Below are 22348 nucleotides of genomic sequence, written 5' to 3'. Positions count from 1 at the left end.
TCATTACGTGACGTCATAATGGCGTAACCAGTTTTGGCAATCTGTGACGTCATGATGTGTCGTCATCGCGTGATGATGATTTTTTGCAATCGTGCTGTCCCCGACGCCGCGGGACGCCGACAGTCAATTTTCGCGTTTCATGAGGCATCTAAGGTTTTCCCCTTGAAATTTAGCTATTTTCTGCAGCCCATAGAAAGCACGGCTCAGCGTCACAGCGAAGCGAATAGGAGAATGAAATAAATGGAAGACAAAGAGGGGTATAGAAAAATCTATGGATTAAAGAGACACTAAAGGGGAGAAAATGAGGCAATGTAGACTGGCACATTATTTTTTGAAAGCTTTACTGTCATTAATTTCAACGTCATAGGTTTGTGAGAAAATCACGCGAGAAAATGAAGGCCAAAGTGTAATTTTTAATTTCTGCGCTGAACTCTCTCCACATGACCGTTAACGTGACATCGGGGATTTGAAAAGGGTTTATCGTATTTTGGCCACATCGGCTCAATCACGATTTCCTAAGACTTGGTATATATTAACGCGAAAGCGTTAATATATACCCACGTCACAGAAATTTTGGTGTCGATGGCGTCGGCGGCGTTGGGTGTGAAGAATAAAATGGATGCAATGAATAAAACTGAGGTGTTAGAGGCGGAATCGAGCCGAGGCCATCTGTGTGGCAGTCAAGTGTTCTACCACAGCACCACGCCCATGCTTATGACTGCCTTGAAAAAAAAAAAACATACAGGCTTCATGTAATGCGGGGAGTCACGTTAACATATGTAATTTTGCGTGACAGAAGAGAATTGCACCAGGTGTCACGTCATGTGAACTGCGCATCGAGTGGGTGGTTTAAAGGGCCCATAAACCACCTCCAATATATTTTTTAAACATTTCAAGTAAACGCTCCCATCGAGTTCTGAATGCCGTCACGATCAGCATTGCCAAACGCGGCAGCGCGCCACAAACTAAAAAAAAACAACAAATGCAGTTCCACTACTGTGAAACCTGAGGAAGTGCGTAGCACGGGCACCCAGCGATTCCCGTTCGTAGAGCTCCCGCTGCTCCGTTTACCACACCGACGATGACGTTAATGTTTGAGGTAAGCATGCAGGGTTTCCCCGGCACGAGTAGATTCTTGTTAGGGAGATTCGCAAACTTTTTGTGCAACATGCGCGCTACTTTTTGATGCACTTTATCGACTTCCTGCTTGTTACGGCAGTTGAGATACGTGTCGTCAGCAGCGAGTTCCGTCAGGGTGTTCTCCCCTTCAGATGTAGCGACAAAGCGCCGGCGAAGTGCATGTGGGGGGGGGGGGGGGGGGGGGGGGAACTATCGTGCTTTTGGCGAGGCGGTGGCGCCATCTCTTGTGCGGCACGGGAGTCAGGCGCATGTCTCCGAAGAGAGAGAGAGAGAGAGAAAACTTTTATTTGTGCAGGCCTCAAGGATCATCCTCGTTGGGTGGAGCCCTTAGTTCAGGGCCCCATTGGCTCGCGCCACACCACGTGCCCGCTGGATCAGCCGACGCTGCACCTGCGGTTCTGAGCTGGTCAGCGCAGTCTCCCAGGAGGATTGTGAGGGTGAAGGAATAGGGCGGCAGCCCGGTGGTTGCGGACATTCCCAGGTGCAGTGATACAGCGTGGGCTTCGCCCCACAATAGGGGCAGTATGAGGGATATTGTGTGGGGTGGAAGAGATGAAGGATGTAAAGGCAGGGGAATGAATTAGTCTGAAGCTGCCGCCAGGCAACACGTGCTCTCGGTTGAGTGATTTCTGTGGTGGTGGGAAGTACATACGGCTTTGTCGGTAGTGTTGTAGCGTTCAGTGTAGTTGAGGGGTTCTGTTGGTGCATCGTCTGGGTTGGACAGCTCTTCTGATGGCGCCCGTTTTGTGAGCTCTCGAGGTACTGCATTAGCGCGTTCATTGCCATGGAGAGAGGCGTGTCCAGGTGTCCAGACGATACTCACTCTGTGTAACAAAGTGGGGTGTATTGATGTCAGGATACGGTGTGTGTAGGGTGTGACCATTCCTTTCACTATGTTCCGACAGGCAGTTTGTGAATCAGTAACCACGGTAATTGGTTCGTCCGGTGCTGGTATTTGTGAAGCATGTAATAATAGCCAGGGCTATAGCAGCCTCCTCTGCCGTGCCGCTGTCCAGGGTTTTAAGCGTAGCCGATACCGTTACAGAATCACTATTGTCCACTACCACCAGACACATGGCCCGTTTCTGCGGATATCGGGCCACATCAGTGTAATGGACTGGTGCGTTAGATGTGCCGTCACCTACGACTCGCATTAGAGCTTGAACTCTTGCCCGTCTCCGGCCTTTATGCCGATCAGGGTGCATACTGCGGGGTATGGGGGCTACTCGAATTTTCCTCCTGATGTCTCCGAAGTGTTTTTAGCGATTTTGAGTGCGATTACCTCTCGGTTATTTCTGTTAATCATATTATTTTAGACCTTGATCGGTCATTTTAACCCGATTTTGAGCATTGCTAGCCTTGTTATGGCCTGTATTGAGCGTTTCCCTGTGAGCGCGATCACGCCACATAAGATGCATGGATGGACGACAAGCCGGGCCCCTAAAATGGCACGCACTTAAAAAATCGTCTGGCCTGCGCAGAACACGCAGCACAGTCACAGCGAAGGCTTGAAGAGTGGTCTTTCTAGAGCCCGCTGTAAACTCTCTTGGGGCAACTAATACAAGCACACTTGCAAGGTACCTACTACGCCATAAATCATGATAATCTTTTGTGAAGTAGGGAAGCACCCACTATGCCATTATTCGTCATTCTGCGGAGAAGCGTGCTGCCCGCTACACATCACTAAGACATTATGGGCACTTTGTTGATGTTGTGGCTGATTACGATGAAGAATTATGGCTGAGCCCTTTGTAATGGGTTTGGGGTATTCAATGAACCACTCGTTACGCAGTTCGCATTGTGTGACGTCTGGTTGTTATTTCACTCTTCTACTACGCTATATTACACGTGTTAACACGATTCCTTGCTCGACACGACGCCTGTATACGGCCTTTTTGCGAATGAGTTTCAAGCACCGGCGTGGCTCTGTGGTAGAATACTCGACTGCCACGCAGGGGGCACGGGTTCAAATCCATCCGATCCTGGATATTTTTCAGCCCGAAAGTGTTTTATGCCGGGGTCCACCAAGACTTCACTGACGTATTTCCGTCACGGATATGACGTTGGTAAAATACACACTAACGGATGACAGAGAAAAAAATTGGCCGCCATCCCTTCCTGCGAACGTGAATGTCCAGCGAAGCTGTATCAAACACCACACGTGCTGATTGCGTAGGGGCTTGTTTTATTATTACTTTAGAGTTACGGTAGTGATAATCGCTTTGCGGTCGCTGTGGTAGGCCGCGATTGGTTCCGCGACCATTTTCAGCAAGACGAAAGCGCTGTTCTTCTGGTGTCTCTCATTTCCGTGGTCTACCCATGGAAGATAGCCATCTTAAGATGCTTGCCGCAACAGAAAAAAGCAATTGTGAAGGCAACGAGCACATATCGCATTTTCCTGATTTTTGAGAATTTTGGACACATATTTTTAAACAACCGGTATATCCTGCTCGTTTCAAGCTATCTCTTTGCGCATCGTCTCTCTTTTATTTGGATTTCTTTTCAAACTGATTGCCGCTTGCCAAGCTTGCTGTACCTGCTAGCCCCGTCCGTCTTCAGTAATTTCATACTGGTGGTTTTGCCGCAGTGCCCAGAAGCAGGCGGCAGTGCACGCTTTACAGGCGAAAAATCAACACCGCTGCTGAGAATGGTATTTAACATAAAATGCACACGTTAGAAATCTATGAAGCGAAGCTTTCGTGTGGTACGTCTGCAATGCTGTACAAGTACAAGCTAACTGCAATGAGTAAAGTAGCATGTATCTGCATCGCATACAGCGCAGAAGGTCGTGCGACGCTTTTTGCAGGAGGCTAAAGCATTGGAATTTTACACATTTCCCTAAGTATGCGGCAGTGCCAGCCATATCTTATGTCGCTAGAGACCCGGAACTCGCGAATTAAATTCTGGAGTTTAACGTGTCAGAACATTATATTTAGGTGGCACGCTGCAGCATAGGAATCCGGATTAATTTCAGCCTCCTCAAATTGTTTAACGTGAACCCCATTGTATTATTTTTTTTTTCTGTATTCAGTAGAAATCATCGAAGTTTCGCCACACAGTGCTTGTCAGTGCTAACTGAGCCGTTGTGAATTTCCCTCTGCCTTGGTTTTATCCCACGCTCAGCAGTTTTGTTGTTGTTGTTGTTGTTTTCTTTCTCAGAGCGAAGCTGTTCACTTCTTCCCATGCGGGTGGTATTCTGGGAGGCTCGTGTCCGTATGTATACAAAAAAAAAAAAAATGAAGACGGCGCCGCTGGCGGAGCGCGCTCACGCGGCGGCGCTTGCCCCGACGTTGTGCGGTTGCGCTGCTGCAGAATGACGTAGACCACTGCGACAAACCGCAGCAGGCGAGACGCCGCAGCGCGCTCACGCCCGAGAATAAAGCTTTAAAAAACGGGAAGGCGTTGACAACAGCAACGCGATTACAGATGCGAAAGCGGCACCGTGCGAAAGCGGACAATGCGTCAAAGGACCACGAGTCCGAGGAAGAGCGCCACCACCTGCAGCCGCTTGCGCCGGAGAAACGAGCGAAGAGGCGTCTGCAGCAGAACCGCGAATACACCTTCGCAGGATCCGTCACCCCACGAATGTTGCGGCCACACGACTTTAACAGCGAAGCCGTTTAAGCTAGCCGTAATTTGTGCAGCCTATCAGAAAACTATTATCATGAAGGGGTATGTGCCACAGAAATTGGGCAAATCCCACTACTCACCATGGTTCACTGAGATAGAAAGAGAGAAAGCTATAGAAAGAAAGAAAATTGAGAGAAATAATGGGAATATACATAAAAAGATAGAAGGGTAGAGAAAATATAGAGAGAGAAAGAAAGAGAAAGAACAAAAATAGAAAGATCAAGAAAAATAAAGAGAAAGAATAAGAGAAAAAAAAAACAGAGATAAAGAAAGGGTCGTTCTATGGTATAGGTGCGTAGGCTCGGTTCTGGAGTTTGGACATCCGTGTCGCGACTAACCTAGCTAAAGTCTAGCAATAACCCTGAAGCAACCAGATTAGACTTCAGAATCGTTCAGTTTCGCTGTTTCAAGCCTTGCGCGACTTAGTGCAAGCTTCGACTTTTTTTTTCTTTCTCTCTCCCTTTATCTCAGGTCACCTATGCTAAATTTGAATGCCCGCGAAGAGTATGATCAACTTTTAAAGGAGCACTGACATCAAATTTACGCATGTCAGGATTTTTGCATGCACGACTAGTTATCTACCCCCTAGCAGCGATTCGTGACCGAAAATGCAACTGAGGGACGAATAGTTTCGTTTTATTGATTTATATCACCGGTATCTAGCACGATTCAAAACGGCCTGCAAGCCCGCCATTTTTTAGCGCTGGCAGCGCTCCCTCGAGGTCAACTCCAGACCGCGCCCCAGTTTACCACTTGTCCACAGAAAGGAGTGACGTGGGGATCAGCTGCTCAGCTAACATTTCGTCTGCTAGACGCGCACGTTCAGTCATGCCTTGTCACCAGCGTCGCCGTCAAAAGTATCGAATTGTGTTGAAGACGACATTCTGGAACTTGGAATCACCGCGATACGCGACGTCGCGAATCATTTTCGCTTCGACCCTTTGCAAAACAGCGATTCAGAAATGGACGCCGTTCCAAGCAGTTCCAAGCAGCAACGAGGAGGTGCCCGGAAACGCACGCTTGGGCCATACTCGCTGGTGTGTCTCAATTAGCTATATCAGAGAATTTTAGCGTGCACGGCATTCCGGTATAAGCAAAGGGGTCTATGGAATATCGGCATAGCGAATGCACACCAGCAGAGAAATAGAATACGATAGGTTTCTACAATAACAATTCTGTGCTTGCCAGGTTCTTTGCGCCGCCAGATGGCCCCACCTATCCGGCCTCGACGAGCAGGTCCGCACTACGCAGCGGTTCCCCGACATGCTGGCTCGTAGTCGCTCCGATTGACCGCACTCGCGCTGTGGAGCACACGACAAATTAGTCGATGCGACACGATGAATCGCAAGCACGGATCGGGACAGCAAGGAGAGCCACCGGCTGGGAGTGAGAGCAGTGAGAGCGTTGCCTGGCGTCGGCGCCACAATAAATACACTCAGATCGGCAACGTCACTGTTACTAGCGTATCGTCACTCAGGATGGTATTTGCGGAATGTATCACACCTTACACGTAGCACTAGTGTCGATGTCGCAGCGTGATCAATCTTCCGTTGAGCTTTTGTACGCTGTTTGCCCTCGAAATAAAATTACTTCCACGCGACGGACACCATTCAAATTTGGCCAAGAAGACCTATGCATACCGAGAAATCGAATGAATGGCACATCTCGCCTTTAAGATTTGATGTCAGTGCTCCTTTAAAGGAAAAATCACAGCATATCCACGGAGTGAATGATGATGAGTGGGCGAAGCTGCGGAGGTTCATCGGTAAACCGTGAATCTTCCGTGAATTCTGCCCAGTACATCATCACCGACGTGAGATCGGGCGCGTTTATACTAAAGGTTCGATGAGTTATGACGACTTGCAGCTCATTTTAATTTTACATGTACGCTGTGAATTTTCATTGTTTAGAAAACCATTGCTTTAGAAAACACCTGGCGTCTTTCATTAAGCAGCTGGCGTCTTTTCGTTTTGCTTTAGAAACATCTGGCGTTCTTTCGTTTTGCTTTTACAAAACATCTGGCGTCTTTCGTTGGTTTATTTCATCAATGAACGGCGTTTTGAACAAAATTTTTATTGTTTAATCACGCACAGGAGAAATCTCACCAGGCACTACCTTGGAGGTAAAACAATGGCTGCTAATGGGAATGAGAGACAGAAGAAGTCGGCTTTTAGCTAACACTTACACTTCTACTTCTACTAACGTTTCCTACTGGAACATGCCAATGGCTGCTAATGGGGAATGAGAGACAGAAGAATTCGGCTTTTAGTTAACGCGCACGCTGCGAATTTTTTATTGTTCAACAACGCACAGGAAAAATGTCCCACCGGCACCACCTTGGAGGTCAAAGCGTAAGACTGGTTACGCACTGGGACTACGAGGGACGAACGGGTGCCGCCTTAAGGAGCTTCGCCCCTAAAAAGCGCAAGTGGTACTAAAGTACAAGATTCTATATGTCCACAACTATGTTAGAAAGAAATACTTGGTAACCATGCAGTACAAATATAGTACTAATCTAAGCAATCTGCTTACTCTCTATAAATTATTTTTACTGGTTGCATGAAACCTGTTAAGGCATATTGTTTTCTCCTCTTTACGTATCCGCTCCTGCCGCGGCTGACATAAGGTAGCCGACAGTATACAATAATCAGTTATTCACACATTACAGCCACAGCTGTAATACTAATGAAATGTTCCCTTATCGAATGGACCATGCTGTACAAATTTTTCTAGCTTTGTTGTTTTTTTTTCTCGCCTTTTACAGTAGCGCTTCGATTTTTGTTTCAAACCTGCTGTGTTAGCCAAGCAGGTAAAGTGTCGCACTGTTAAGCTCGAGGGGGCAGTTTCTATTTCCGGCCACGCCGACCGCGTTTAGATGGGTGTGGAATGCTAGAACACCCATGTGCTTAGATTTAGGTACACGTTAAAGAAACCCAGGTGATGAAAAGTAATCCAAAGTCCCCCATATAAGTGCTGGGGCTTAACGCCTCAAAACCACCATATGATTATGAGGGACGCCGTATTAGTGCAAGGCTCCGGAAATTTCGACCACCTAGGATTCTTTAACGTGCACCTAAATCTATGTACACGGGCCTCAAGCATTTTCGCCTTCATCGAAAATGCGGCCGCCGCGGCCGGGATTCGATCCCGCGACCTGCGAAGTCCCCCACTACGGCATGCCTCATAATCATGTGTCCAGATAAGGTCGAACACGAGGTCCCGGTCACCGTTCCCGATTTTGATGAAATTTACTATAGGCCTAGACATTAGACCCAGAACAGTGGTTTCGAAGTTAGTTTTGCGAAAAAAAAATTTTTTTGTTCGCCTGAAAAAAAAAAATCTAGAAGTTTTGGCCGCAAAAAAAAGAGCTTTTCCGCCAATTTCGCGATTTCTGAATTTTGAGCTCACCTGGGGAAGAAATGGTGCACTTCTTGGTCGCAGTATTTATTCCCCTAAAAAAACAAAACAAAATAAAACAAGTGAAATACAATCTTATGAGTCTATTACTTCCCTTGCTTGTCGAAGCTCTTTAAGAAAAAAAATCACAAACGTGGCAAATCGCACAAAGTACCTGTATTTCAGGAATTTATTGCTGCAAACAAGTTATAGTGAGCGTAATAAAAATCGGGACATATTAACTTTGATACCGCATTTACTCGAATCTAGGACGCCCTCGATTGTAGGCCGACCTCCAAAATTCGCAAGGCCAGAAAAAAGAAACTTAATCATTGTACTCGAATCTAAGCCCTTTCGCACATCGTTTTTTTTTTAAAGAAAGAACATCGGCTTAGATTCGAGTAAATACGGTATTAGCGCTCTCTTTGAAAATAATTTCCGTGGTTTTACCGCGCTCCGTTTTACTCGATAATTGGGCTGAAACGTACAAGTGTTTTACCAAAAACGCAGAAGTTTGAAAATAGTTTTCTAAAAAAGGCCATTCTGAATTTTTTTTTTAAAAATCCCTCTCATTGAAGTCAAGGACGTCATTTATCATTCTGCATAAAAAAACGTTGCATTATTTTGTTTTTTAGCAAGTTTTAATGCGTCAAATGTGAACAAGTCAACCTAGCGGAAGCGCCGTGCGCTATGTGCCGAAAATCGGATATAAGTTGTTCAAAACAATTAATTGTACGCCACATAATTACAAAGCAGCAGCTCCACACAAACAAATGCGCAGCCAGGTTTCATGGTTCAGCAAGCTTTGTCTTGCGATCAGCCGCTTGACAAACTCGCAGCAGCGGCCGCTCGATGCTGTGGGCGCTCACATTACATGAGTGCCGCTTCGACTGCGGATGAGCTCCGCTTGCGCGCCAAACTACGCTCAGGGGACGAACGAGAGAAGGAATGCATCACTGTGAAAAGTTAAAAGCTATTAAGTGCCAATAAAAGCCATATTATAAAACGAAAACTCTGCCAGCAATTTCACTTGTTTTTTGAGGGGAATAAGTATTGTGTGACCAAGAAGTGCACCATTTCTTCCCTAGGTGCGCTCAAAATTCAGAAACCGCGAAATTGACGGAAAAGTGTTTTTAAATGCGAAGCATTTCTTAGCGAACCTCAGGCACTTTGGCCGTTTCTATCTACGTATCTATCTATCTATCTATCTATCTATCTAGCCGCCTACGTCTCGGCGCTCTCATGGTCGTCTCCATAACTTGTAATATGCCAAGATTGGCGTAGCAGGGGATCAGTGTATGACGAACACAATTCACTGGTCATGACATGAATAACGCAAAATACCTGTCGCATACGTCATGAAACCCTTTCTCTCAGTCACGTGTGGCACATACCCGTACACCAGAGTTCATGTTAAGGCCGAGACAGACGGTACGATTTTCCATGCGATGCGGCGTCCGACACGGCGGTGGGAAAACCGGAATGGTGACCTTTCATAGCATCGGACAGCCACCATTCCCTCTCCCCCACCGCCGTGTCGGACGCCGCATCGCACGGAAAATCGTACCGTCTGTCTCGGCCTTTATGCGGGTATGTGCCACAGGTGATACAAAGTCTCAACCAACACAGTAACCACGAACACACACATTGACACGCAAGGAAAGTGATAATATTAATAATTGTTGGGCTTTTATGTCCCAGAACTACGATATGATTATGACAGACGCCATAGCGAAAGGCTCCGGAAATTTTGACCATTGGGTGTTCTTTAACGTGTACCGAGATGTCTCCATCGAAATGCGACCGCCGCGACCGGGATCGAACCTGTGACCTTCGTGTCAGCAGCCGAGCACCGTAACCGCTACACCACCGCGGCGGACGCAAGCGAAGTGAGGAAGCTGAAGACAGAACACCCGTGGAAGACGCTCAACTACCATCCACTCGTCCAAGTCGTCCGCAACGTGGACCACGTGGATTACGCAAAAACCTGGGTCAACGATTTCTACAATAAATCTGCTGAGAAAACTGGGCCTCTCATCATTACCGGTGACTGCAACATTGATTTATCAAGACCCAACAATGATTGGTGCTTACACTGTGTGAAAGACGGCCTGGATGTGGACAGGGCATCAAAAGACCTCGCTGCCACGTCCGCGACAGAAGGCATCATAGATCATTTCATCGTAAGAGGAATCCAGGATTTCCACCATCTTCACAATATCTCGCACTTCACTACACTTAGATTCCTCATAGCCGCGATCACGAACGGATCCGATCAACAAGTCCGGCCCAGCTGCTGGTGCTCACTGATCACTGTAATGGTGACCTTGTTCAAGAACTGTCAAGAACCCTTTTACACTGTAAGGAGTCGGGTTCGGCGAGTCTCGTTACGGTAGCTGGCTCCCGCCGTCCGTCCCCATAGCCGATGATTTCCAGTGAGGAGGCGCGTTCTTTCAAGAAAGAACGTAGATTTATTTACATGGTTAAGAGATAGGAGTGAAAAGAGAGCAGAGCAGAGAAATAAGGTCAAAAGTCTTCGGCTTTTATAGCCCCGAGACCGTCACTGCAGAAGCACAGGCAAACCGGTGTCAGCGTCTCCCGCCAATCCGGTGACCTGTCGTCCTGGCGTCCGGCCTCCCGAAAGGAGGCAAAGAGTCACACAATACACTCGCCACGCCCCGAAGACTCGTGGGTGAGAAGGTCGGCGAGGAGCCTCAGTCCAAAGGGGAAAGGGCCGATGACCTCCGCTTCCACTGCCAATAATACTTGGAGTTCCGTTTGGGCAGTCATGGCGAACTGACGTGCGCACGACATGTCCCACCGCTTGGCCGCCTCGAACGAGAGCTCCTGTCTCTCGTGAACAGCCACCCGGCCGTTCAGCTTACCGCAGAACCCACCACGCTAATCTGCAATGGGTGAATCCGCACCCGACTTCTCAGGCTTGTCGGATTACCAGCGCGCAAAGGCCCGACTAAATTGGGAGCGCGAGAGCGCGCTGAAAGCGCGCCAACTACGGCTGCAAGCGCAACAACAACAGCAGCAGCTAGCAGAACAACAACAACGGCAGCAGCAGCTGCTAGATGCACCTCCAGCCTCCCCTGACCTTCCCGAGCCGGCCGCTACAACCACGGCCAGCACGGTCGACTCCTCGGCTGCGGAAGCTGGGGAGATGGACACAGCGACCTCACGAAAGCGGGGACGCGACGACGACCCTTTGGAATGCCCGCGCAAGCAGCCAACCAAAGACGCAACTGCAGGAGACACACCCGACGGTTCCCCCTCGACGCGGAACGACTCGGCATGCGTTGCTGCACCCCCCACTGCTCCCCTCCCGTCTGAGACCACCGGCGATAGTGTGGCTGCTACCCCTGCGGCCCCCATCAGGATCGTCGGCGGGAAAAGGCGCCGAGGACAGCGCAAAACACGCTCCAAGCTAGAGCACTGCACGGGCCCGGGCCGGCCCGAAAGCCCGGGCCCGGCCCGGCCCGCGGGCCGGGCCGGGCCGGGTAAGGGGTTCTTGGATCGGGCCCGGGCCGGGCTCGGGCCCTTGGTCTTCGGGCTCGGGTCGGGCTCGGGCCTGAGCCAGGCCCGTATTAGGCCCGGGTCTCATACGTATAGGTGTAATTGCGTGTGTACGTTTTGTGGCTTTGTTTTTTGTTGTTTTGTGGGGTTTAACTTCCCGAAGCGACCCAGGCTATATGAGACGCCGTCGTTTAGGGCTCCGGGTAATTTAAACCACCTGGAGTGCATTGGCGTGCATAGAAGTTGCACAGTACAAGACGTCTACAATTTTGCTCCATCGGTAAGCTACATGGGATTTCAAGAAACGCCTAATATAAATTTCCGCCATTATAGTTAGTGAAAGACGTTCTTGGGTACCGTGTAAGGAAAACAACGGTAAACTGCCTAGATTAGTGTGTATAAGATGTGCGCGTTTGTATCTAGAGAAACATTTCGACTATGCAGCTACGCTCGCATGCCCGTAGACTGGCCAACGCGACTTGTGAGTCATTAGTATCTCAGGAGCTGTCTTTCGTGCATTTTAATTGCAAGATCCCAGGGCAAACGCCGTTGTTGATTTTCCCATTACTAGTGGCGATGCGCCAGACCATAGAGACACTCGTTTCCTCGAGTGGCGGTGACGGTGGCGGTGACTCGGGAAGAAGGGTGGGACAAAGAGGCTTGTTGTTTTGAACACGAAAACGTAGTGTAGGTTGGGTGCAGTTGCCTGCCGAGGAGTCAACACGACAGCTTTAATTTATGTAACACTGCCCAGCCTGGCGTATTCCTCCCAGAAGCAGATAGAGCACGTTTTTTTTCCCCATTGCATTGTGCAATAGATGAGGTTTGCAGGAGACTTGCCACTTTTACTCAACAGCCCTAGCTCGTTTGCAGTTGATGTAGACTCAATTTAAAAATGTCTGCCATGCTCTTTTCGCCACTTAGGTATTATATTTTGTAGTTGTTCTTTGAAATGCAAAAATGAGATTGCGTGGTTAGCACTGCGTGCGTACATGAAAGAGCCAGCTAGGACTCCAATTATATTTTATATTGCCCTGCAATCATTTCGCAAGAGTGTTACGCGCGTAATTCACCGAAAGTATACACAGTACCGGTGAAAGTTGTGACACTGAAAGAAGTTCCTAAAACAATCTCTAGAAAATATCTTGTGTGCGGCAGGTATCTTCACAATAACCGAAGGTTGGACAGTGCCTCCTTTATGCTCAAGGCATAACTAGCTGAAACGGGCCGGGCCGGGCCGGGCCCAAACCTTTCGGGCCCGGGCCGGGTACGGGCCACATTTAGGAACACCGGGCCGGGCTCGGGCGGGCCGGAGCATGGCGTTTTCGGGCCGGGCCGGGCCCGGGCCGGAAAAATCGGCCCGTGCAGTGCTCTACTCCAAGCGCCGGCGGAAGCAGCGCGTGTTCGAGCCATCAACAACAGTGGCCCCGGCAGCTCCGAGGCCCGCATACACCACGGTCACCGCGCCGCACCCACCGCCTGCCGAGGAAGACTTCGTGACGGTCGTCTCCAAGGCAGCACAACGGAGGGCGAAGGCGCTGGCGGCCGCTGCCATTGCGACTGATCCGGCAGTCGCGGGGACTGTTTTGTACCGTCCCTCAGCCCCTGGCGGTACCTTCAAGGGATCGCCACGCCTGACTCTTGCGGCGGCGTTTGCTATGCGGCCTGATGTCGTGGCGGTGCGCATCAACCACCGCCGCAACATCGTGGCTGCAGACGCATCGACGCAACCGTGTTTGTCAGAGCTCCTGACCATCAAGGAGCTCAACGGCATTCCCGTCACCGCCAGGGTGCCTGCGGATCGGCGCACGAGCGTCGGCTTCGTGCACGGCGTTGACGGCGAGCCCTCGGACAAGCAGCTGCTCGAGGGCATCACATCGACGGTCCCGGTGGTTGCGGCGACCAGGCAGGGCAGCACGGTGCGGCTGCAGTTTGCTGGCAGCCAACCACCCGAGCGCGTCTCCCTCTGCGGGATCTGGCTTCGAGTACGGCATGCCAGACCGCGTCCCATCCAGTGCCGACAATGCGGGCGCCTCGGGCACGTCACCGAGGCATGCGAGCGTGTCGGCAACTGCCTCACATGCGGCCAACAACATCAGGCCACCGCCGTCTGCCGTCCTCGCTGCGTCAACTGCAGAGGGAGACACGCAGCCGACAACCCCACCTGCCCTCGCTGGCAGGAGGAAAGGAGAGTGGCCACGCTGATGGCCGTCGCTCCTACGCCGCTCTCGAGACGGGCGGTCAAAGCCGCAGTACGCGAGGAGTCCCGTGAGGTGCGCTCCTATGCTGCTGCGGTGAAAACCAACCTTCCCGAGAGCGACACCACGGATCCCGGCCTGCAGCGCCCTATTCCTGCGCCGCGCCGATCCCTCCTGCTACCGGCGAGCTCCCCGATCTCGAGCCCGCCTGCCGCACCACCCGCTGAGCCCTCCGAGGACCCCCGGGATGCCCTCATCACTAGCCTTCTTGCCGCGCTTCGGGAAGTGGGAAACTACCTCCCCGAAGGCCACCCCATGCGTGCTGTCTGCCTCCAAGCAGCTGGCGTGCAGCCCGGTGCCCCCAAGAAGGATTAAGTGACGTGCAGCAGGGGCTACCTGCCCCCTTACTTCGAGACGCCCACCTGGAACTCTCGCAAACATTGCCTGCAGCATCGGACTGCTGCGGCTTCACTGCATCGCTTACGTGTCGTGCGGGTGTGTGCTACATCTAACTCTATCCCTTCTCTTTTCTCTTTTCTTTTTCTGTTTTAACACGAAAGTGTTTTATGCCGGGGTCCACCAAGTACACCCGTCACGGATATGACGTTGATAAGATGGACGCCAACAGGTGAGAAAGAAAAAACTAAGAAAAAGATACCCCGCTGGGAATCGAACCCATGACGTTGCGGCCGCGACGGCAAGCGCCCGATACCCTACCGAGTAAGCTAACTCGGGAGATGCTAGACACGGCGCGAACGCGCCTTATATCTTTCACACATTCTCTTTCGCGGCGGGCGGAGCGGGGGCGGTGCTGCCGTCTGTGAGATGTGAAAAGAAGTAATGCTTCACGATCGACACTTACTAGCGCTTACTCCGAGATTGCACGCGATATCGGAGGTAATGGTTAAAGCGTCTCGATACCAGAGAGGTAGACTGGCCGCGCTGGCGTCGCCGAGGCGCCCTTGACGCAGTTACGTTCTTTGCCTTTGGCTTCGTGTTAGCGTGCGTCGGCTCATCGGAGTAGTGCAGTTTCCACGTGCACCAACGGGATTTCTCCGCGGCCGACTGCTTCAATTGCGAGAGCACCGACTAACAAAACTGCTGCAATATGCGTTGCAGAAAGGACGCGATTTCGACGGGCGAATGTCGTGCCTTGGTGGAGCGAGTGCCGCGCCTGCGAGACAGAGGCCAGCGGGACGCACGCGTTTGCGGCTCAGGCTACGAACCTCTACCTCCCGGCCGTGTTGCCGAAGCGCAGTGTGTGTTATGTATGCATGAGCACAGGCGTCGGCTACCCATTACTAGAAAGCGCACACCGTGCCGTTTCTCTCCTTAATTGAAGACGCTTTGAAGAAGCGCATAGCGGGTACCAGTGTTGATTATGAGCTTGTTGATATCATCCTTACGCGGGATTCACGATTCGCTGTGTCCAAATATATGTTCACACCGTCAGCTACCACAACGGTTTAATAATGATCATGGGCGTTAGTCGTCGCGATAGAGACATGCTGTCAACATGGGTGCATCCACGTCAAACGGTGCTAGAGCTGCCAAACACGAATAAACATTGTACAAGCTCTCATATATCACTACACAATAAGCACTACTTCTGTGAAGACACGTTTCACTTTCGTGTTATACCGATTCCTATGACGGAGGGATCATCCACGTTTTTTTCCCTCATCCCCCCTCCCCTATAGGCACTGCGCCGTGCTCCCTATTGGGCTGCAGAAATTAGGTGCCTTTTTCCTTTCCTCTGAACCACTTAAGAAGAAGAAGAATACTTGGAAGAAGCGTTGAATGATGGCTGCCTCGGGTGAAGGCACCACCTGGGTTGATGGGAGCGTCTTCAACGGCGCGATCCCACGCTGACCAAAACGCACGATAAAGCAGGTGTGTCGAATTCCGGAAAACACGCAGACCGCTCCCTCTGGCGCAGGTTAATTTTCCCTGCTGCGGTAGGGTAGAAGGCAGAAGTGGCTGGGTGGGAAACTCTCCCGCGGTGCTATCTCACGCAGAGAACAAGAAGCCAAAAAGGGGTCTCCGAATTCCGACGTCCTTTTTCTGGGAAATCCGTCCACGGCGACCTGCTCGCTCGCTCGGCATAGGCTCCTCCAGGAAGAATTGGCATTCCTGCCTCCGTCTAAGCGCCGATACGGGGGGAGAAGACAGCATTCCGGTAGACAGCTGTACGCTCAATAGCGTCGGCCTCGATGAATTTTTAGGCCAAACGTAACAACACATACACGCGGGTTCGCGAAACGTGCGTGCGTTCTTCGCCATAACAGAAAAGTATAAGCATAACAACTGTAACTGTGACTGTAACGTACGTGCAGTGCGCCTGCGCGTGGCACTCGGCTATGTATATATCTAGGGAAACTATCCTGAATGAAGCTTAGTTACGAGTAACGCCTGTCCTGTGCATCTGTGTTCTTTCTTTGTCCTGTTCGGATTCGTGCTATCCAGTATTGAAGAATATAATCTTACCGCGTCTGGTGTTGGTAACACCCATGTTGCTGTTGGCATCGTTACGCAACTGTAAACAACGGGTTATATAATACATATGCTACTCTTGAACATATGAGTGTGCGTATACCACTTCCACATTTTTCTAGCATCATTCCATAACGTTTCGCTCAATGTGAAAAGTTACGCCACAGTCACCATCTTGCGCATGCTTCGCATCATGTCGATTCCCACGGCAGGTGGGATCTGCCGAATTTTTTTTGCGGCCAAAACTTCGACTTTTTTTCAGGCGAACAAAAAAAATTGTTTTTTGGCAAAGTTAACTTCGAAACCATTGTTCTGGATCTAATGCCTAGGCCTACAGTAAATTTCATCGATATCGGGAATGATGACCGGGACCTCGTGTTCGATCTTACCTGGACACACCCTGTGGTTTCAGCACATAAAATCCCAGAAATTCAATTTCGTTTTTGTGGGCACCACTTTTCCGCACGATTTTACCCTGCAAGAAATTTCCATCACAAAGTGATAACGCGGTCATATGCAAATTTGTGTGTTGTGTGGCTTTACAGCTATCCTTTATCGTCTTTCTATGTGTTTTTAAGTGCCAAAACCATGAGGCATGTCGCAGCGAGATTTTAGGTGAATTTTTACTACGCGAACCACTACGCGAACCACTTCGCACGTACAAAGGAGTTTTTGCACAGCAGGGGCGTAGCCAAGGGGGGGGGGTTCAAACCCCCCCCCCCCCCCCGAAATTTTTCAGTTTTGCTTGCGTATATATACACGCCGCAAGTACCAGCCGTACGACGAAACCGCATTCCCAGTTTCCCACGGTCATTTTCTTTTTCGCGAGCCGTTTCTCGTGCATCATGCCGCCGGTTGGCACAAGGCAGCCGTTAAATGCGGCGTACTATTCAGAACTGGTAGGGCAAGCGTGTTCTCGCTATGAGGAAAAGGTGCGGTTGTGCGACGGAGTGGATCCTTACACGCTTCAACTCGGAACGGACACGACATCGAACATCTAGCTCCGCCTTCCCAGACGTGTCGCAGATACGGGGACATCGTGGACTATTTGGTTTTCAGCACTGACCTGGTTACTCTGGGCGAAATAAAGGCGTACAAATCAATGGAACCGCACGACTACTTTACCAGCGGCTGGGTAAAGAGCCTGTCTGAAAACGAGCTTCGCGACCGCAAATTTGATCGTGCTTGCAAGGTAAGTTGAATGGTTCATGAAAATGGTCCCTTCGCCAGCTCCGAGTTATGGAATAGCGATGCACGAACGCTGCTAAATCAACAAGTGCTGATGTTTGCGCTTAGTTCTCGTGCGAGTGCAGCGAGGTGCACACGCGGCAGCGCGTTTTTCGATCGCGCGTCTCCTGTGCTGTCCAGTTTGTCATAAACATAGAAGGATGTAGTACGTGTGTGTGAACGTAGTGCTGATGGTTTAGTCACTGCATGCGGACCGTCATCGGGAGCGAACCGCATTCGGCTTCATCAACACGCATCGGCCTGTGCTCGGCGCCGTTCGGCCTCCGCTTGCCATTTTTCATGACGCCGTTTTTTCGTGCACTCATGTCGCGCAGCGCCTGCATGCTTGCAGCTGTAGCCGAGCCGTAGAGACGGCGGCGCCCAGTCTGGGTTCGTCTCGTCGAACAACGCGGACGGCTTTCCTACGAACGCAAGAGCATCCATGCTAATCAGTGTCTTCATATCTCCTCACTTTTTCGCTTACATGCTACGAAGTGCGCTCCACACACTCGAACGTTGGGGTTTTGTTCGTCGAAATTTGCACGCCTGCGCCAGCCAGGTCCTCTGACGGTTCGCGCTGAGCATTTTCGTACGCTCGCACGGACCTTCAATAACCTCTCGTATTCGAAAGAAGCTCATAATAGTGGGCCGCTTCTTTCTTCCGCAGCTGTCGCTACGATTAGAGCAGAGCAGCCTACAACTGCGCATATAACCATAGTAGAGGAAGTATTTCGGCCGCGCGTTAAAAAAGTGCGGCCGGTGCGGCCCTCTGGCGGGGGTCTGGCCGTTGCCAGGCGAGCGAGACCGGCGAGACGGAGACGCGTAGACGCGGTGGCTCCGGCCATCGTATCGATAGTATGCGCTCCCCTTCTGCGGTAGTGTTATGTTATTTCGGCAGAGTAAAAAGCTGGGCTTGGTGTTCCCTGACTACTGTGCGATGGAGTTAGGAGAGGCCAGCATAGACGCACATCATTATCTTTGTTTATTGCTAGCGTGCATGCTTGTTGACATCCGACCGTCAGTTCGTACGTGTTGCATATCGTGCTTTAATTGTGGTGCTAATTCTAATGCGGCCGGACTGCTCGCACTGAGCTTACAAGAGTGCCCCCTACCTCTAGGCCGCACACCTTGATTTAACAGCACTAACATTGTTTCATTTCGTTGTTGCTGCAAGTATAAATTCTGAGTGAACAAAGCAGTACAAAAGCGTGCACTGTCGGCGCAGAGCATTACGACGTTCGGCGACGAGTATGGCGAGTACGAACAAGGTTCTGTCTTCGGGAGAAGAAGCGGCGCGGCGGGAAATACGATGGGAATTCGCTAGAGCATATGGGCCCAACGATGACGGGCCGACCCCGAGTTTCGAGTGAGAGAGGCGTGTCGCCGCAACTGCACGACAAAACTCGTCGGGAAGAGAGACGTCGGCCGCCCAGCAACGAAGGGAATCCGATCCTGACTTGCGAGTGGCCAAAGCAGGAGCTCACGGACCGTTTAGCGGCGTCATATTATCATCACTGTATCGACAGCTAAAATAGTACTTAGTAAAAAACGCACCCCAAAGCCAAGGAAAAGGCACCAGCTCCGCAGTTTCATCAGTCTTCGCGACGCCAAGTCAGTGAAGCTGTGCTAAAGTTTACCCTTGAATGTTGCATTTGTGCGCTGTGACGTGCAGCTCATGCAGTCACTGCTTCATCGCAATGCCCACTCAATACTTTGTAATACCAAAGGAAACATGGCACTGCCGCAGAACCCAACGACGGTCGGAGTGCCGCCGCGGCCGCGTCTTCGTCGTCTAGGCAACCGCGACCGCCGCGCGCGGAGCAGCTCTGTGTACCACGTCACTTTTTTAACGCGCGGCCGAAATACTCTCCCGCAGGAGGTAGGGCGGTAGGGTGGCTAGAATGGGGAGGTGTGAAAAGCGACCGCGAAAACCGGTCCCCAAATCGCGCCGATGCCGCAAGGGGCGCTGTACGCAGAGGCGCGGGGAGTCGAGCAGACGACGTGCCGCGTAGCGCCGCTCATGTACGGCAAACCTGCCTCGCGCTATTAGCTTGCAACAGTTTGCTGCGTTAATCGTCTTTTTCCTTTTCTCTTTCAGCGGGTGCAGTAAAAAAGGGCACACTGTAACATCTTCCTCTGCTAGTAAAAAACAGCGCGAAAACTACGAAGACGAGACAGATAAAACAGGACTAGCGCTGTCTCGTCCTTGTAGTTTTCGCGCTGTTTTTTTACTATGAATGTGTACCAACAAGCTCAAGTTCGTACGCTTCTCATCTTCCTCTCCTTTTTTACTGATTTCCGTGAAGGAATGCACGCGAGAAAGAATATATCGGAGTGACATGCGGTGCGCACCAACCAGCAAATCTCGATTGGTGTTACTTCCTTGAAAGAAAAAAAGTTCGTTACACACAATATGGATAATTAAAAAAAACACATATGAAGCCAAGGGTAACTAGAAAGTTAGATTAAAAAGTAAACATCGAGTAAATGAAAATGATAAATGAGCAAGCGGTCATACTGTCAGATGGAATTTATGAAAGAGATAACCCTCGCGGTAGTAAATATATAGATCTGAAGTAATGCAAAAGATCGATCTAGACAAAATGGATTTGGAACAAAGAAAACGGAAAGAAAAATAAACCATTGCGGTAATCTTTTCGTCATATTTATATAACCAAATACAGCATAACAGACATCCCTCTGAATATAAAAACAACTTATTGTTAATCATATCTTCTGAAGTGGAGCTACGAGGTACCTTTTTTTTCTAGTTGTAATATCGGCGACAGAATAAAAGGAAGTGGTCTGTTGTTTCAATTGATTGCAAAATTTGCACAACGGCCGGGGACGCCATGAGACCAGCATTATATAAATAAAAAATTCACTCGTGGAATTTGACCGCATAATCTGCTGTAAGAAACTTCTAATTGTCACGATGCACACCGCTGTTTATTCCCTGTTTATTCCAGCAATACCTTACATGTACGAAGTTTTTAAATTTATCCAGTGATAATTTGCCAGTGTCGCTTTGCAAACAAGCGTTTCTATACCTTAAAGCTGTCGCATAAGCCGTATCTGGTAAATTAGGAATCAGAGCTCCACATAGAGATACTGAGGCTCATGAATCCACCATTTCATTTAGATACAATCCGCGGTGGCCCAGTACCCTCAGCAACCAAATTTTTTGTAAGTTTGCAGGTATTAGATAACGAAACATGCTCAGGAGTGTTGAATTCGCTGCCGTATATAGGAAGTGCTGAACATACCGAAAGATAATCTGTAACTATAACTGCTGTTGATTCATTTGACGGGAGCTTGCTAAAACAACAGCCAGTATTTCTGGAATTAATATAGGTGTATATATACGATGATAAGAGGAAGATAGGAAAAAAAGCGCTAATTTCTGCAACCCAATAGGGAGCACGGCTAAGCGCCTTAGGTGTATGATTGGGAAGTCGAAGTGAAAAAGACCGCTGAAAAGAGCGAGAGATGATTCCTAACCCAACGTTACTAGACTAGGTTAGCAACCTAGTCTAGTGACGTTGTCCTAACCTTACCCTCTACCGATGCATAAGTCGCGGTTTTTTTATTGACATAATGAATTGTATTGCTAATTGTCATGTGAGCAAGGTGATTGTGTACTGGTAATTTAAATAGAGAAATGGCATTTGTTTAGCATTAGGAGAAAAAAATATCACATTGTGTGCGAAGGATCGAACTGAGCTTACTTGAAGAGTCAGTATGTTATATTTTTACATTGAGTAGTTCTAGCAGCGCTAATGCGAATATAATCTGAGGGGTGTTCACTCACAACTAATGTGCTTCAAAAAATAAACTAGGCTTTTAAATGAAAACATATAATGATTGTCTCTGATGTGAACTGTATATCTTTAAAAATGTACATTTTAACTGTTGGTGTCTCTGATCTAATTACAGACCATCGTAATCGCGCTTCCATATCTAACACGTTGCTTGCAACGAACATTAGAAGTCCAAGGCACAAGCGCAAATCATTCCTTTCTAATAGTATTAGAGGTTTAATTTTTTAAGCTTCGTTGCCAGAGAAAAAGAACAAGAAAACGGCACCCTATACCGGGATAGGGCAAACATAAATTTTGTTAATCACTATCATTGTATTTCTTCGCAATTCAGTTCTTTGGTTTCAGAGTTTTCGTAGCAGCCAGGAACGAAGCACCAGCGTTCAGTTCTCTTCGTTTTATAGGGCATTTTCACCACAGCTCACTAATGCATGACTCGTGTACAATAAAGAACACGTAAATGGTGAAAAGAAAAAAAAATCATGCCGCGTTTCCTTGTAATAGCAATCTGCGACAGCGGCGGCTGTACCCGCGCCCCCTACAGCAGCGCCCCTGGTGGCATCGGCGCGCAGAGGGACCCTCTCTGGCAAGGGAAACGCGCGGCACTCAGCACACCTCCCCATTCTAGCCACCTTATCGCAGGTGCGATCAGGCAGCGCTGAACAAGGTCTAACCACTGTTCACCAATATGGCCGACTCGCTCCCAGCAGTGCCGTCAAGTGACGTAGGTACTAGGAATGCCTTCGTGCTTAGCAGACAAGTGCCACAGCACACCTTGGCAGGTGGATTCAGGACTATTAAAAAACCATAGCGCAAAAAAGAACACGGGACAAGAAAGACCAGGACAAGCGCTCCCTTGTTCCGTGTTCTTTTTTGCGCTATGGTTTCTGAAGAACGAAGAACAACCAACACGCCCAAACATTC

This window comes from Rhipicephalus sanguineus, chromosome 2 (genome assembly GCF_013339695.2).
Source record: "Rhipicephalus sanguineus isolate Rsan-2018 chromosome 2, BIME_Rsan_1.4, whole genome shotgun sequence".
Classification (NCBI taxonomy): Eukaryota; Metazoa; Arthropoda; class Arachnida; order Ixodida; family Ixodidae; genus Rhipicephalus; species Rhipicephalus sanguineus.
Note: the sequence above shows the minus strand (reverse complement) of the source record.